Here is a 14,675-nt window from a genome sequence, read left to right as displayed (position 1 = left end):
GGTCTTAATCTTTGACATTTTTACTCCTTTTACGTTATGTTTATGCCTATACCCTTTCTTTGTTTATATATAAGTATATATTATACGTGTTTAAAAACAGCTGGATGTGTGTCAGGGACTAGATAAATGTCTCAAACAGTCTGAACCGCCTGCCTGGCAGCTGTCTGTGCTTGTGTGGGGGTGATTCAGTGCTTTGCTGAGCCCCCGGCCCCAGCCCTGCACCAGTGGAGGTGTGGGGGCAGGCAGAGCTTGGAGTTGTGGCTGCGAGGAGCCAGGAGAGGAGGCGGTAACACCACCACCAGAATCTCCTGCCATCCCCCAAACTGGTTCCTGGTAATTTTCCACAAGGCCTATGTGGCGGGAACTTGACTGTACAAAAGGCGCTCACCCAGGGCAGTTGTGCTTTTTTCTCCCACCACTAGAAGATGGCTGCGTGTGCCGTGGTTCTCGCTGGATCCAGAGGTGATGATCTTTCCTTTTTCTATCACTTTCCTTCTCTCTCTAGCTTTAACAAAAGGCTAGATATGGCAAGGCCTGCTAATAGCTCATTGTTGTGAGGCGTGTTGTTTACCCTAAGTGGACAACTGAGATACATCATTGTTAGATGATTGATAAATAAAACTGATGTTTAGATCCATGGTGTAAGTCACCTTAATCCTGGCCTGGGAATTGGGGAACCTGAGTGAGTCAACTTCCTGAAGTTCTGGCCGTGACAATGTGGCACTTCAGGAGGTGGTTTAGTGTTAGGGTGGTGTAGGGCTGTAGGTTGGATGATGATCTTAAGATCCTTTCCAACTTTTATGATTCTATGATTCTACGATTCAAACAAACTTATGTATATATAATATTTCTATGTACAAAGAACTTTTCAGTTCTCCAATTTTCCATTACAACTGCATTTTCTATTTTTGTAGGGCCAATCCACTATTGTTTTTTTTCTTGATGCAGTTTAAGAATTTTTGTTTGTTATTTGATTCTCAGGATGATGTGTATTTACAGTTTCAAAAATTATGGAGAAACCTGGTCAAGCTCTGTCTGATAATCAATTCAGACATGATGTTTTATGACAAAATAGGTGATATATATTCTGCACTATTATTATTTCATTGACAGCAGCCTCAAGTTAGAACTACATGGAGAATATGAATGTGGCAATTACTTGCCTAAATATAGCCGTCTGGTTCTATTTGATTGCATCAAATGCCCTACAGGATTCAAGATACACACATGTGGTTGACACATATGAGATAGGGCCTACAGGACAACCATGTCATTATGGAGCATCAACAGAACAATTAGGAAATTGTAAGAGTACTTTAAATCACCCTGGATGTGTATTTGACTGAGTGAATCACTGCCTGGATGTGGGTCATCACTAACTGCCCTGCAATAGTGCAGATATGAAACATGCACTACTATGTGTTATCTCATATTTTTGATTTGAAGTAACGACCAAGTTTATAAGTAAAATTCAGCCACAGGAACCTATGCTTAGTGCAATGCCACATGGAAATTGATACATATATATAATATATATAAATAAAAGTAGGCATGCATTTGCAAGGTAGGTGTCTATGCTTTGAACTTTTGTTTCACTACACTTTCTATAGTTTGAGTGTAGTTAAAATCAGTGTAATCATAGAATCATAGAATGCCACAGTATAAGACACACAACTGGTGCCATATTATGCACAGTGCCCTGACCTAGTTAAATCAGCTTTTCTATTAAAAACAAAACCAAACAGATCCATCCAAACAAACAACACAGACCGCTCCTCTTCCTCCTTCCACCTCCTTGAATTTAAAAATACATAATACACTGCAGGATGAGCATACATCAGGCCATAGATGCACATAATGTTCCCTCATGGGTGTAACTCTACTATTGAACTATCACATGCTCCAGAAGAGAAATATAGAATAAGCTAATGAAAAATACAAACAAAAATGCATTGAGATTAATTTCCAAGATTTTTTTTCTTATGTCTCCTAAAGCATTAATGAAACTACCAGTTTCTTCTTCCTTAGGCTTCTTGAATAAATATTTAGTATAGAAGAGACAGGAATAGTATTATATATATGTGCGTAAATAAACACAGTTTCCTTTGGATCTAAATGTGGTAGAACTCTTTGTTCAGGTTTACAGTTCTTAACTTCTGACAAAAATATCTTGACCTTGTTCTAGCTGTTATTTATGCTTGATGTCATGAAAATTAAAATATAAAGGGTATTTCCACCCTGTCCCCCTTAAGGGCTATGAGGTGTTCTTTCTTTTTTTTTTTTTTTTCTAAAATCTACCTAAAAATAGCGAAATATTCTTCTTTGGTCAAACAGTGCTATTAATATGTATGGGATATTTCATCCATTTGCATTTTCATCCGTAGAGACTCTATTTTACCTTCAAAGCATGAAAGTCCTTTTATTTCTTTCCAGAAAAGGAAAAAAAAAAAAAGAAAGAGATGACTTGTTCAAAACCTGAGAAAGCTTTGTAATAAACTTTAGGATTGGAAACATCTAATTTTCTTTTTTTAAAAAAATAAAAGAAAATAAAATTCTCTTAAAGGAGATATTCACCTCGTCAGTCAGAATTCTTTTGGTGAAGCCAGTGCATACAAACCTTCACAAGATTTCTAATGAGTTCATTAAAATTTCTAATGAGTAAATTAATTTCTCTGCATTATTTGCACTTTATAACATAATTTCTTATTTAAGAGACAGTTGTTATTGAGATTCTTAGCTAGAAAGAGCAGAGAGTATAGAGACTATAGAGAGTATATAGAGAAAATCAGGAAGGAAGAAGGGCAGGGAAGATATCTTTCACATACATAAATTAACACTGCCAGAAACAAATTAAATTAAAATATTTTACATTTTCAGCTAAATGTTTATCAATATTTTTACAAATGTGGAGATATATAACCATTTAAACGAATGATGAAACACTTTAACAGTATGGTATTTACAGAGGTTTCCTAAAGGCTGAGGGATCTCATTAGTTTCCAGAATGGTTTCGAGTTCTGGGTTATAGATCAATCATTGGCCTTTTTATCCCTTGTGACATTCTAAAACTACATTGTTTCTAAATAACATCACAGCCGAAAAGATTAATTCTGCTCAGAGCCCAGAAGGGAAATTTCATCCTGGGCTGCATCAAAACAAGTGTAGCCAGCAGGTCAAGGGAGGTGATTCTGCCCCTCTGCTCTGGTGAGACCTCCAGCTTTGGAGCCTCCAACACAAAAACAACATGGAGCTGTTGGATAGAGTCTAGAGAAGGGCCGGAAAGATGATTAGGGGGCTGGAACACCTCCCCTATGAGGATGGACTGAGAGAGTTGGGATTATTCAGCCTGGAGAAGAGAAGGCTCCAGCAGGATCTTACAGTAGCCTTCTAGTACCTGAAGAAAGCCTACAGGAAAGATGAGGAGGGACATTTTATCAGGGCACGTAGCAGTAGGACAAGGCATAATGGTTTTAAAATGAAAGAGATTGGATTTAGATTTGATATTAACAGGAAATTTGTCACTGTGAGAGTGGTGAGACACAGGAACAGGTTACCCATAGATGTCCCTAGAAGCGTTCAGGGCCAGGTTGGATGAGGCTTCGAGCAACATGGTCTAGTGGACAATGTCCCTGTCCGTAGCAGAGTGATTGGAACTAGATGATCTTTAAGGTCCCTTGCAACCTAAACTGGTCTATGATTCTATGATTTTCAGAAAATACATGGATTTCAGAGGAGAAAACCCTTCTTAATAATTTCCAGTTAGACTGAAATTATGCATAAAATTTGTGCAAGATTCCTTTTACCTTACCTCATGTGGTTCTAAGCTCAATATCAGAGAGCTAGCCAATCTAGCCTTCCTCTCTATTCAACGGAAAGAGATAATTGCTTAAGAAAAAATATCTTAAATTAGATCCCTAACAAATCAGTTGAATCAGCTTTAAGAGGTTATTCATTATTTATTTATTTACAGGGTATTCACTATTCATTAAAGGCATAGATTTGTAGTCAGATGCCTCTGTTTTGGACACTTCAGTCACAGTAGACTGAGTCCATTAGTTACATCTGCCTGGTGTTCTCAAACCAGGACAAATATGCAAGCTGGAACATAGGAGGTTCCACAAAAATGTTAGGAGAAACTTTTTCCCTGTGAGGGTGACAGAGCACTGGCACAGGCTGCCCAGGGAGGTTGTGGAGTCTCATTCTTTGGAGACATTCAAAACCCATCTGGACGGGTTCCTGTGTGATCTACTGTAGGTGATCCTGCTCTGGCAGGGGGCTGGACTAGATGATTTTTTGAGGTCCCTTCTAAACCCTAACATTCTGTGGTTCTATGAAATACAGTCAGCAGCGGCAAGGAAAACATGCCTGAATGGTACGGCATGTTAATTACCAAGGAGTATGCTGAGTTTAGGTCAGCTAAAAGTTAATCATTATAAAGGGAATACGATCAAATGACAGTTTAAATATATGGAACTTAAGTCTTATCACTAAGCAATGTCACAAATGCTTATGAACTGCTTTGTGCATCAAATATGAATTTTGATTACTTTACATATACTGAACACAATTAGCCCTTTCTGAAGTTACAGTGCTACTGTATGTGTGTATAGATGTAACGGATACAAATTCTTTTTTAAGTATCCACATTTCAAAAAAGGTCCATGTTAATGTAGGATCATTAAATTCTTTGAAAGTTGGTAGGACATGAGACTTCTTAATTTGTTTAAAAGATATTAGAATCCCTTCTTGATGATTTTTATTCAATTTTAAATTATTTTCTAGTTTTAATCTGATTGTTTGCTATAGAATATAAAGTGTTAAACCCTTTCATTATCATTAGTGCAATGTACTTCATGCATTGAAGGTCTTGATCCACTAAGAATGATGACCTTTAGGCTTCAGCTTGAAATCAAATATTATTTCAGACAACGTAGTTTGCTTCTGAGAGCAGTAAATGAGTGCTACTTATATATGAAAGGAAAATAGGTCACTAAAGCACCTCAAAGTGCATTAAATTTGTACTTCAGATAAAAAAGCAAGAACTTTCTTGTGAGTAGGGTAGTATGATTTTTCCATGAGTCTGAATTTTCCCTACTCTGCAGTATAAATTATTGAATAATGCATATGCATATAAATACAAAGAAACTTATTTCAAAGAAGGCGCATTTTAATTTCTGTAGTAAATGTTCAGAATCTGTTAATACAAAGATATACTGGTGTGTTAATTCAAACTTAGCATCATGTAACTGTTAGGGTCTTCCTCCAACCACAATGTAATACTCCTTTATCTCTCCCGCCTTAGCAGCAGGTATTAGTTCAGAAGGGAAAGGAGGTGCTTTTTCTTGGTAAACTGTTCTTGGAGTGAGTCAGGACATCTCCAGAGGAAAACTTCTTCCCTTGACATTTTCTTGGAAGCAGGAAGAGAGTGGCTGTTAGGTGGGTTCTTGTTCACTTGATTGTGGGCAGTGGGAATCACAGAAGGGGAGACAAATCTCAGTATTGTTTTGTCTTTGTTTCTCACTAGTCAAGTAATTTTTAATTGATAACAAATTAAAGAAATTTTCTCCAAATTGAGTCTGTTTTGCCTGTGATAGTAATTGGTGATTTCTTTGTCTTCATATCTATTCATGAGCTTCATCCTGTTTCCTCCCCCTCTCCTGCTGAGAAGGGGAAGTGAGTGAGCATTTGGCCGTGTGCCAATGCTAACCCACCACAAGGTAGGGCACTGATCAGCCTATGGAAAGTCTCAAGATCATTTCTTTCAGTGTGTTGAATTGTCCTTCTGCTTTTCCTTCCCCAAAATTGGAGACGTCAGCTTTTCGTGAATGAGTGCTGCAGTAGCATAGGTGTGAATACTGAAGGGCGACAGGTAGCTGAGCCTTTGGCAGGGGCTGTGCAGCTGGGTTATGTGATAAGGAAGTTGTATTTGGCATTGGACAGCTATTGGGAGAGGCTTTAAATGGTGCTATGTGATCTGTGAGATAATGCTTGACCCTCTACATATCTATCTGATCTGCCATTCATAGATCCAAACTGTGTAGTCATGTAAGACATGAAGAGTTACCTGACAGTGACACAGTGGCCACTTAGGGCAAGGAGTTTATAATCAAATTATGATTTAAAAAAAAAAGATACTTAAAAAATCTATTACAAATAAGTAATAGTTAAAATGAAATTTTAGTTTTGTTCAGTGTTCTATAAACTAAGAGAATAAGATATTTAAGCTTAAAATGAAAGACATTCTAGAAAGACTTAATGAACACACAAGTATTGCTTAATTAGTAGACTTACAAAGTTTATAGAAGTTTGATATTTGTCTTGCAATTACAGGGAAATTTTTGTGCATAAACTGGAACTATAATGGCTACTTTTCTTTCCCCCCAAACTCAGTCTACTTTGTTATACACTGCTGAGTTCTCCAGAGTAATCATCTTGATTTAATGAGGTTTGCAAGGCTGAGATCAATAATTTCTACATGAAAAAAAAAAAAATTATTTGTAGGAAATACTGATATAGGCTTCTGAGAGAAAATGACTACAGAGAACAGAGAAAATAATAAAACACTGGCAATGACCTTTTAAATAAGACATGACTGAAATAAAAGTTTCTGTCATTTAAAAACCATTAACATCTCACGGATGTGCAAGCAAGATAAGATAGTGTTATGAGATAATCAGATGAGGTAATCACATACAAGGACAAAGCAATTAGTCAAGAAACAATTTTTTGTCTTACATTGCCCTGAAAATTTGCCAGGCTAGGTCTATGAACTCTGTAGGAGGAACCTCACCACTCTGAGTTTATTCAGTTTATATTACACAACTAAATGCAAATCAGTTTAGATTGCGTTGACACTTATGTTCTTGGACAGTAAAGACTGAAACAGAATTTGTGACTATGCAACATCATTATAATTACCCATTTAATAGTGAGAACACCACAAATTACTTTTGGGCTCAAGACGATCCATTACAAAAGATCTGAGATAATTTTCCATAACTCATTATAGATAAGTGATGGTTTGGAATAATTTCAATATCTTTGAGAAATGCTCTGCTTTGACTACTATGAACACAATAACCTTTCTGTAGAAGCTTGATGGCCTCACAATAGTAGTTTTTGTTTAACACTCCGGTGCTCGGTTTGGTATTCCCACAGAGATCCTGCATAGATGAGGAGGGTTTCTGTCCGGGTCACACATTTTAGAGTCTTACAATAAAAATTGCTGGCAGATTCATGAAATTCAAAGAGTTCTGTGTTCTATCATATTAAATGTTTATCACAATACTGTTTTTTTCATGAAATTAACTTAGAAAATATTTCTTGATTGCCCTTATTCTCACTGTGGGAACGCAGATTATATCTGACTTGAAATGAAAGAAACTATTTGTTTCTAGTTACTAACAAGAAGTTGTCTCTTAGATTTGCAGTCATTTGACTCCTATTGTATGCAAGAGAGTAATTATTTCCTTTTTTTTGGTGAAGCTGGAGTTTTCAGGGCACGCATTAGATTATACAGTGAAACAAATAAAAATAAGTGACAAAAAAGCTGTATGGATTGCTAAGTGTGTTGCACAAGTAATACTTCATACAAAAGCTGTGGGAAGAATACTGAAAAATCATTCAGAAAAAGGCGACTTATTAAAACCGAGAAGCAACTGTGAGTTTCCTGATGACTTGTAGATCACAAAATTTCATAAGTTAACATTAAACAAATAAACTTTACTAGCAGAGCCAAAATGTCTCTATGCCTTGAAAAGAAAATTCAGTGATGAGTTGTCATGGACTGGTGCCTCCCTGGGGCTCCCTGGGAGGGTCAACCTGAGCAGGTTCTAGTACCCAGGGCCTGTCTCACTGGCCCAGCAGGTTGGCCAAAGGGCACTGGGACAGTCTTAGCCCTAGGCATTGGGCACTTCTCCAGATTGGCACTTGCACCCACAGGTGGGCCCTGTCAGTTTAATCCAGGCAGGAATAATGTCCAGGCAGGACAGGGCTGTGGGAAGCTGGAGATCAGCCCTGCTGCAGCATCCCTGAGGAAGGGGATGATGAACCTGGGGGACTCAAATGGGGTCCTGAGTCATGGGAAAGATGGAGAGAGTTGTGGGGAACTCCATACAAGGACAGCAATCACAAACAAGTTGAGGTTGGAGGGGACCTCTGGAGGTCATCTGGTCCAACCTCCTGCACAAGCGTGTTCACATATAGCAGGTTGCCCTGCACCACCTCTGGACAGATTTTGAAGATCTCCAGCTTGTCCCAGTGCTCAGTCACACTGACAATAAAAAATGTTTCCTGATATTCAGAGGTAACCTCCTGTGTTTCAGTTTGTGTCCATTGCCTCTGGTCCTGTCACTGGGCACCACTGAAAAGACCCTGGTTCCATCTTTCCATCTGCTTTTTTGTTGTTGTTGTTGGGTTGAGCTCTTCTCCCAGGCAACTCGTGACAGGAAAAGAGGACATTTCCTGAAACTTTGTCAGGGAAGGCTTAGGTTAGATAACAGGAAACACTTCCTGAGAGGGTGATCAGACACTGGGATGCACTGCCCAGGGAAGTGGTGGAGTCACCGTCCCGAGGGGTTTAAGGAGAGGCTGGACGTGGCACTTAGTGCCGTGGTCTGGCCGATGTGGTGGTGTTGGGACATAGGCTGAACTTGATAATCTCAGAGATCTTCTCCAGTCTCAATAATTCTGTGATTCTGTGATTATATTTTCAGAATTTAGAAATGAAATCTTCACTTTGCAATTTACAGGGTCTCAGCCATAGACTTTGCTATTCCTCCCCTCCCCTCCCCTCCCCCCTTCTCTGCTTTCCTTCTCCCCCTTCCCTTTCCTCCTTCCCCACTCCCTATCCCCTTCCCCTTCCCTCTAAAAAAGTGTGTTACCTCATACTGCTATTACTTATAACTTTTCTAATTAATCATGATATTTACAGATAGAGCTTTGGGTAAAACTAGTTATTTTTGTATCATCTCTTTATTTGAACTCCTTGCTTCTCACTACTTCCATCCAAGTGATGTCAGTCTTATGAGAAAAATATTGTCACATTCAAACGGACCATAACTAAAATATTCAAATCAGCAAGGGAGGTTAAAAACACTTTTCAAAGTAACAGGGAGAAGTTCAGACCACACCAGGGGAAACTGTAAATATATCCTATTTTATTTGTAGCAAGAAAATACTATTTATTTATTGACACCTATATACCTAGACATTGCACAGCATGGATCACAGCCAACACAGAGCATGGCTATGATATTACTTCCTGACTGACTTTATATGGATGACATTTATGTCGTCATAGTGAACATCTAAAGGCTCCTTTTAAAAATTACTAATTCTGTAATGGGTTAAATGTTAGAAGAAAAAGTTATAGAAATCAGTGTGTTTGGGATACATCGTGAGTATTAAAGGGCATTCTGTTTAGGGGAAAGATATCAACCTAAATGTGTCACATCTCTTTTGCTTTTTTCTTTTCTTGTTTCTTATTAACAAAGACATTTGTTATGGAAGTAGAGATTTATTTCATAAGAATTCATCTGTTCTTTCTTTTCGTTCCTCCAGATGAAGTTGTAGTCCTCTGACATCACAGTTATTACCAGGACACCTCATCCTGATGTCACAGTGACTCCAAGTAGACAAGAAGAAGAGAGGTTTCTTGTAACTAAAGCTTGCCTTTTTCTCCCCATATAAAAAACAAAAAAACCCCTCAAAACAACAAAACCTGAAACAAAAAACCCAGAGAAGTTAGAACAGACTTTTGATACTTAATGTTAGAAGTTTCTGCATAATTGCTTAAATTAGATCTTGCTTCAAATATATATTATTATAAACTGTGATGTCATACCTATTCTATGACTAAAAAGAAGATAATCTCATGTCTGTTAGATACAAGAATAGTTCTGATTCCTAGTGAGCATTTTAAAGCAATATTTTAGAGGAATAGATACATTCCTCTCCTGCCATTACATGTAAACAATATTTGAAATTATAAATTAACAACAGACATTAAAAAAAAGGAATAAAAGGAGGGAAGGAGGGACAGGGGGAGGAAGAGAAGAAAAGAGAGAGTGTAAAATTAATCATCCTAAAAAGCAATAATAGGAATTAACACATATTCCGATTAATTTTTTAATTGGTTTCACATGGACAATAAAGGCAGGTTCTAAATTAAGAATAATATTGTACTTTAATGTAGTTAACCTCTTGTGTTGGTTTTGTAGGCTGCTGAGCTGTAATAGATAAGGAAAACTGGTTTTTTCCCCTCTCCATTATTTTTTTTTTTGAAGCTTATTTCTTTAAAGATGTTTAAGCTACATCCAAACTTAATTTGGAAACTTTACCAAGTTCACAATGGAATTTGAAAAGACAGATAAAATCCTACTCCATTGCTGTAAAAGGCTTTAGTAGCATAACACTTGGAATATGTTAGAAATGAAATTGAATTGCCCTCATGGAGAAGGCTGTTCTAAACTTCCTCTCTTCTATGTAAAGGTCCACATCATCTCTTTGAATGAGCTATCTGGTACTCAAAAGTAAAAACAAAGTGAAAGAACATCTGTAATCTCAAATTATTTTACAAAGAAAGAAGTTTCCCAAATGATCTTATGTCTTTATATATTGGAAAGCTGAGATAACTGGTAATTCTTATGTATCACTTCATAGACTCATAGAACAGTTTTGGTTGGAAAAAACCTTCGAGATCATCAAGTCCAACCTTTTCCTAGCTCTATCAACAATGGTAAACGACGTCCCTCAGCACAACATCCACCCATCTCTTCAACACCTCCAGGGATGATGACTCAACCACCTCTCTGGGCAGGCTGTTCCTATGCCTGACAACCCTCTCAGTAAAAGAATTCTTCCTAATATCCAACCTGAATCTCCCCTGGTGCAACTTAAGGCCATTTACCCTTGTCCTATCCCTTGCCAATAGGGAGAAAAAACCAACACCTGTCTTGCTACAACCTCCTTTCAGGTAGCTGTGGAGAGCAATAATGTCACCCCTCAATCTCATCTTCACCAGGCTAAACAGCCCCAGATCCCTCAGCCATCCCTCTTTGTACAGCACAGGTCTCTAATAGCACAGTTTTATAATTACGTATTCACTTTGGGGAAAAATGTAACTGTATTAAATTTATAGCAGAAATTTAACATCTCTATCATATGTCTTTTCTTCCTTCTATGTTTAAAGTTATGATATTATTTTAAAACAAACAAAAAATACTTTATGAACAAAAATAGAAATATTCTCCACAAACTACATGATATTAAGTTGAAAAAACCCCCTCACATTGAATTTTGCAGAATATATTACATATACATTGAGAAAGAAAAACTTTTCTAATTATAGTTAACTGTCTGGAGCTGATGGCAGAATTTTACTTTATGCTATGGTGTCCAAATTAAACAGAAAGACCTGAGATGTGGGTAACCAATGAATATAAATAGAAAGATCTTAGTTCAAGTACTAAAATACAATTCTCTTTAATAGCATTAAGGTAATATTTTCATATGCAGCAGTGCAATACAAGATACCAGTGATCAATTCTGTAAAACAGATTCTGAAGCAGTGTAATTAGTTATTTCTGTTGTAGCCTTATGTAGCTTTCTGAGACTCACTTCAAAGACAGCTCTGCCTGTGCTATTAGATGTGGGAAATTTCATATAATTGCTGTTAAACAATTACCGTATCATTGATTAATCGTTAATGTGTGTAGCCATAGATCCCTTGGTATTAACTTATGACTGTATTTTTCAAGGCAGCTGAAGCCTTACACTGGAAATAAGTGGCTGGCAGTAAAAAATGCCCAGCACAAGCTAAAAGTCAGTAATGTTTTCTATATAAAAAGGTAGGCTCTCACCAGCTTGATATTAATATAACTCTCAACTTACACTCTTAAACAAATCTCAAGTAACATCAGTGTTGTGGGTTAATCCAGGCAGGTAGCTAATCACATCATGGGTTGAGATAAAGCCAGTTTAATAAGTAAAGCAAAAGCTACACGTGCAAGCAAAGTAAAATAAGGAGTTCATTCACCTCTTCCCATTGTCAGGTATGTCTAATATCATGAAGGAAATCAAGAAATATTTTTCTAAAAGATAATTTTCTCACCCTTGAATAAAAAGAGCATTAAACTAATGATTTCACAATTATAAATTGTAAAGAAATGAGATACAAGCTCTGGGAAAAAAAACAACAAACAATTAGAACTATTATGGCAAAATGCTAACTTGAAATTAATTGTCATATTTGTTGTGTGATTTTTTTAAGATTTTCTTCCTCAAACTATTGATACATTATTATGTTTTCCTTCATTATCATTCATTTCACTCCGGATTTCTAATAGAATTTTATCTATCATTTATCATCTATTTACTTGTTTATCCATTTATCTATAATTTATTTATATATCTATTATTGATCACATTCAAAATCTTCATTTAGACCAGGTATAGACCGGCCTAGGCTGGAAGGGACCTTAGAGATCATCTAGTCCAACCTCCCTGTCATGGGCAGGGACGCCACCTCTCGACTAGACCAGGCAACACATGGGGACCGAACGGGAATCGAACCCGCGACCTCGGTGTTGTCATTATTGTCAGCACCGTGCTCAAACCACTGAGCCAATCGGCCCCCTTGAGAAGTCAAGATGATATTTCTGATAAAAAAATGCATTTATCTAAATCTTGTTTCCAAAATTGACTGATCTTCTAATTAAATTTAAGTTTACATGCTAGTAACATCTCTAAAATATTACTAGATTACAATTCTTTATTCTCACAACAATGCCAGTAAAAAAAGTAAAATAAAAAAATATTTCTGATCTATTGTCCTTTAAAGGAGAATGATTCTCTGTGGCACAATAAAATATTGTTGAAAATTATTTGAGAAAATTCTTAAATGTTGTGCTTAAGCAATGGAAGCAATACACTTGCCATAGTATATTGCACATCCTTGACTACTTTACATAAAATTTACAGTAATCCTGAGCAAAGTTCTTATCCTACGTAACATTCTCTCCTACAAAACTTTTCGGTTCTGTCAAAGACACTGAACAGGATGTTATGTTCTCCATCATGGCACGTTACCATACTGGCTTCTAAAACAGAGGTTCTCGTATTGTAGCCCACTTTATATATTTATTTACATATTTATTTTGTGATTTTACAGTTTGGAACACTTCTGATCAAAGCTGTAGTTACCCTGTTTTTCTCTGAAGTGAGCTTTCCAGTGCTCCTTGAGACAGGGGCAACCTGGAGCATAAGGTGACAAGAGCTTGAATGTCCTCTGTGCTACAGTGATGACTTCTTTGGATCTTGGGAATGTTAGAAATATTTTTAAGGTTCTCCAAGGTTGCTTCAAAAAGTACTCAGGCTATGACATGCATTTCAGCCTATCATACTTGAGCTGCAGTACCTGACACTGAAGCCATACATGGCTGAGACCTTCCATGTTAGTATTGGGAAAATTAAATACAAAAAGCTGAAGGCATTTGACATGAGTTCATTGAGTGTCCTGGAGTGACTTAACTACTGAGACTTTATCAGGTTCGTATAGGTTTTTTCTGCTTCAGATGAGATCCTGAAATTAATCTAATATGCACACAATAGAGATGGCTGGAAAAATCAGGACTTCTAGAGAAAAAAAACTAACAGCAAACACTATAGACATCATTCCTGCTTTGCCTATATCTTAACCAGCCAGGCTGCTGCTGCTACCAAGTGAGAACATAAAGCATACTCGTCTATGACGATACGCTAGAAAAAACAGCTTCTGTCTCCTCTTACAGCTAGTGCAGAAGTAAGGAATCAACATTTTAGATATTTCACCATCTTTTGCTATCAAAGCTTTTCTCTGTTCTCTTTTCATGACACATGAATATGACATATTAATTTAGAAAAAAAGAGAAACAAGTGGTTTTTAGCTTTTGAACATAATATTTTACTGTTTTTTCTACATTTTTTAAAGTCTTCTTCTATATTTGTTTCTGAGGATTTTTTGTTTTCTAGGTTTTTTTAATCTCTTTCCCCCATCCTCCCACTGTTTATTTGAGATTTTGTTGTTTTATCTAAAATCCAGAACAGTTTTTTTTTTTTTAAAAAAAAAAAGACAAACTTCAAAGCCAAGCCTAAAAGTTCTTATTATCATTACCATTTACTTAAGAGTAAATTTTTTATTTTTAGGCAGAAATTAGATCCCCAGCACAAGCTAGATAGTTGACAGGACAGACAGCTACTCTAATATGAGTTATCACTGCATTCAGTCATTAAGATCAGAGAATCAAGAAACAGGAAAGAATCATTTAGAAACAGACCATTGAGCTCCCTAGGAAAAGCACATGTTCATTCATATTACAATATCTGAATGCTGTTTTGCAAAAGTTATAAGGGTGATTAATTGCTTCATTTCAGGTCTTACTAACAAAATGAGATAATGAAAGAGAAGCAGCTGGTAAAATGCTCCGCTGTAGTAGTTACAAGTAGAAATTCATAATGTGAACTAGTTCAAATTTACTTTCAACATCCAATTGCAAATAAAACTTGCTGATCATGTATGAACTATTTAAATCAAAGTGAGTGTAAGAGCTTGGGCTTTAGTTTTCATATTGTTCAGACTTATTCCCACTCCTACATAAACGTCCTTCAGTTATGGGAAAAGATCTTAACTCTCACAC

The 14,675-nt window shown here is 36.7% G+C and overlaps 1 non-coding gene across 1 annotated transcript; it reads right to left on the bottom strand.

Moving 5' to 3' along the window:
• Positions 1 to 12,552: 12,552 nt before the first annotated feature.
• On the bottom strand, positions 12,553 to 12,635 carry TRNAV-GAC. Its single transcript is given in 2 exon segments — positions 12,553 to 12,588; positions 12,598 to 12,635. It is a non-coding gene; the product is annotated as a tRNA-Val (tRNA).
• Between the last annotated feature and the right edge of the window lie 2,040 nt (positions 12,636 to 14,675).

The sequence above is a fragment of the Apaloderma vittatum genome, unplaced genomic scaffold (genome assembly GCF_000703405.1).
Source record: "Apaloderma vittatum isolate BGI_N311 unplaced genomic scaffold, ASM70340v1 scaffold9446, whole genome shotgun sequence".
Classification (NCBI taxonomy): Eukaryota; Metazoa; Chordata; class Aves; order Trogoniformes; family Trogonidae; genus Apaloderma; species Apaloderma vittatum.
This window is presented reverse-complemented; position numbering and strand designations above follow the sequence as displayed.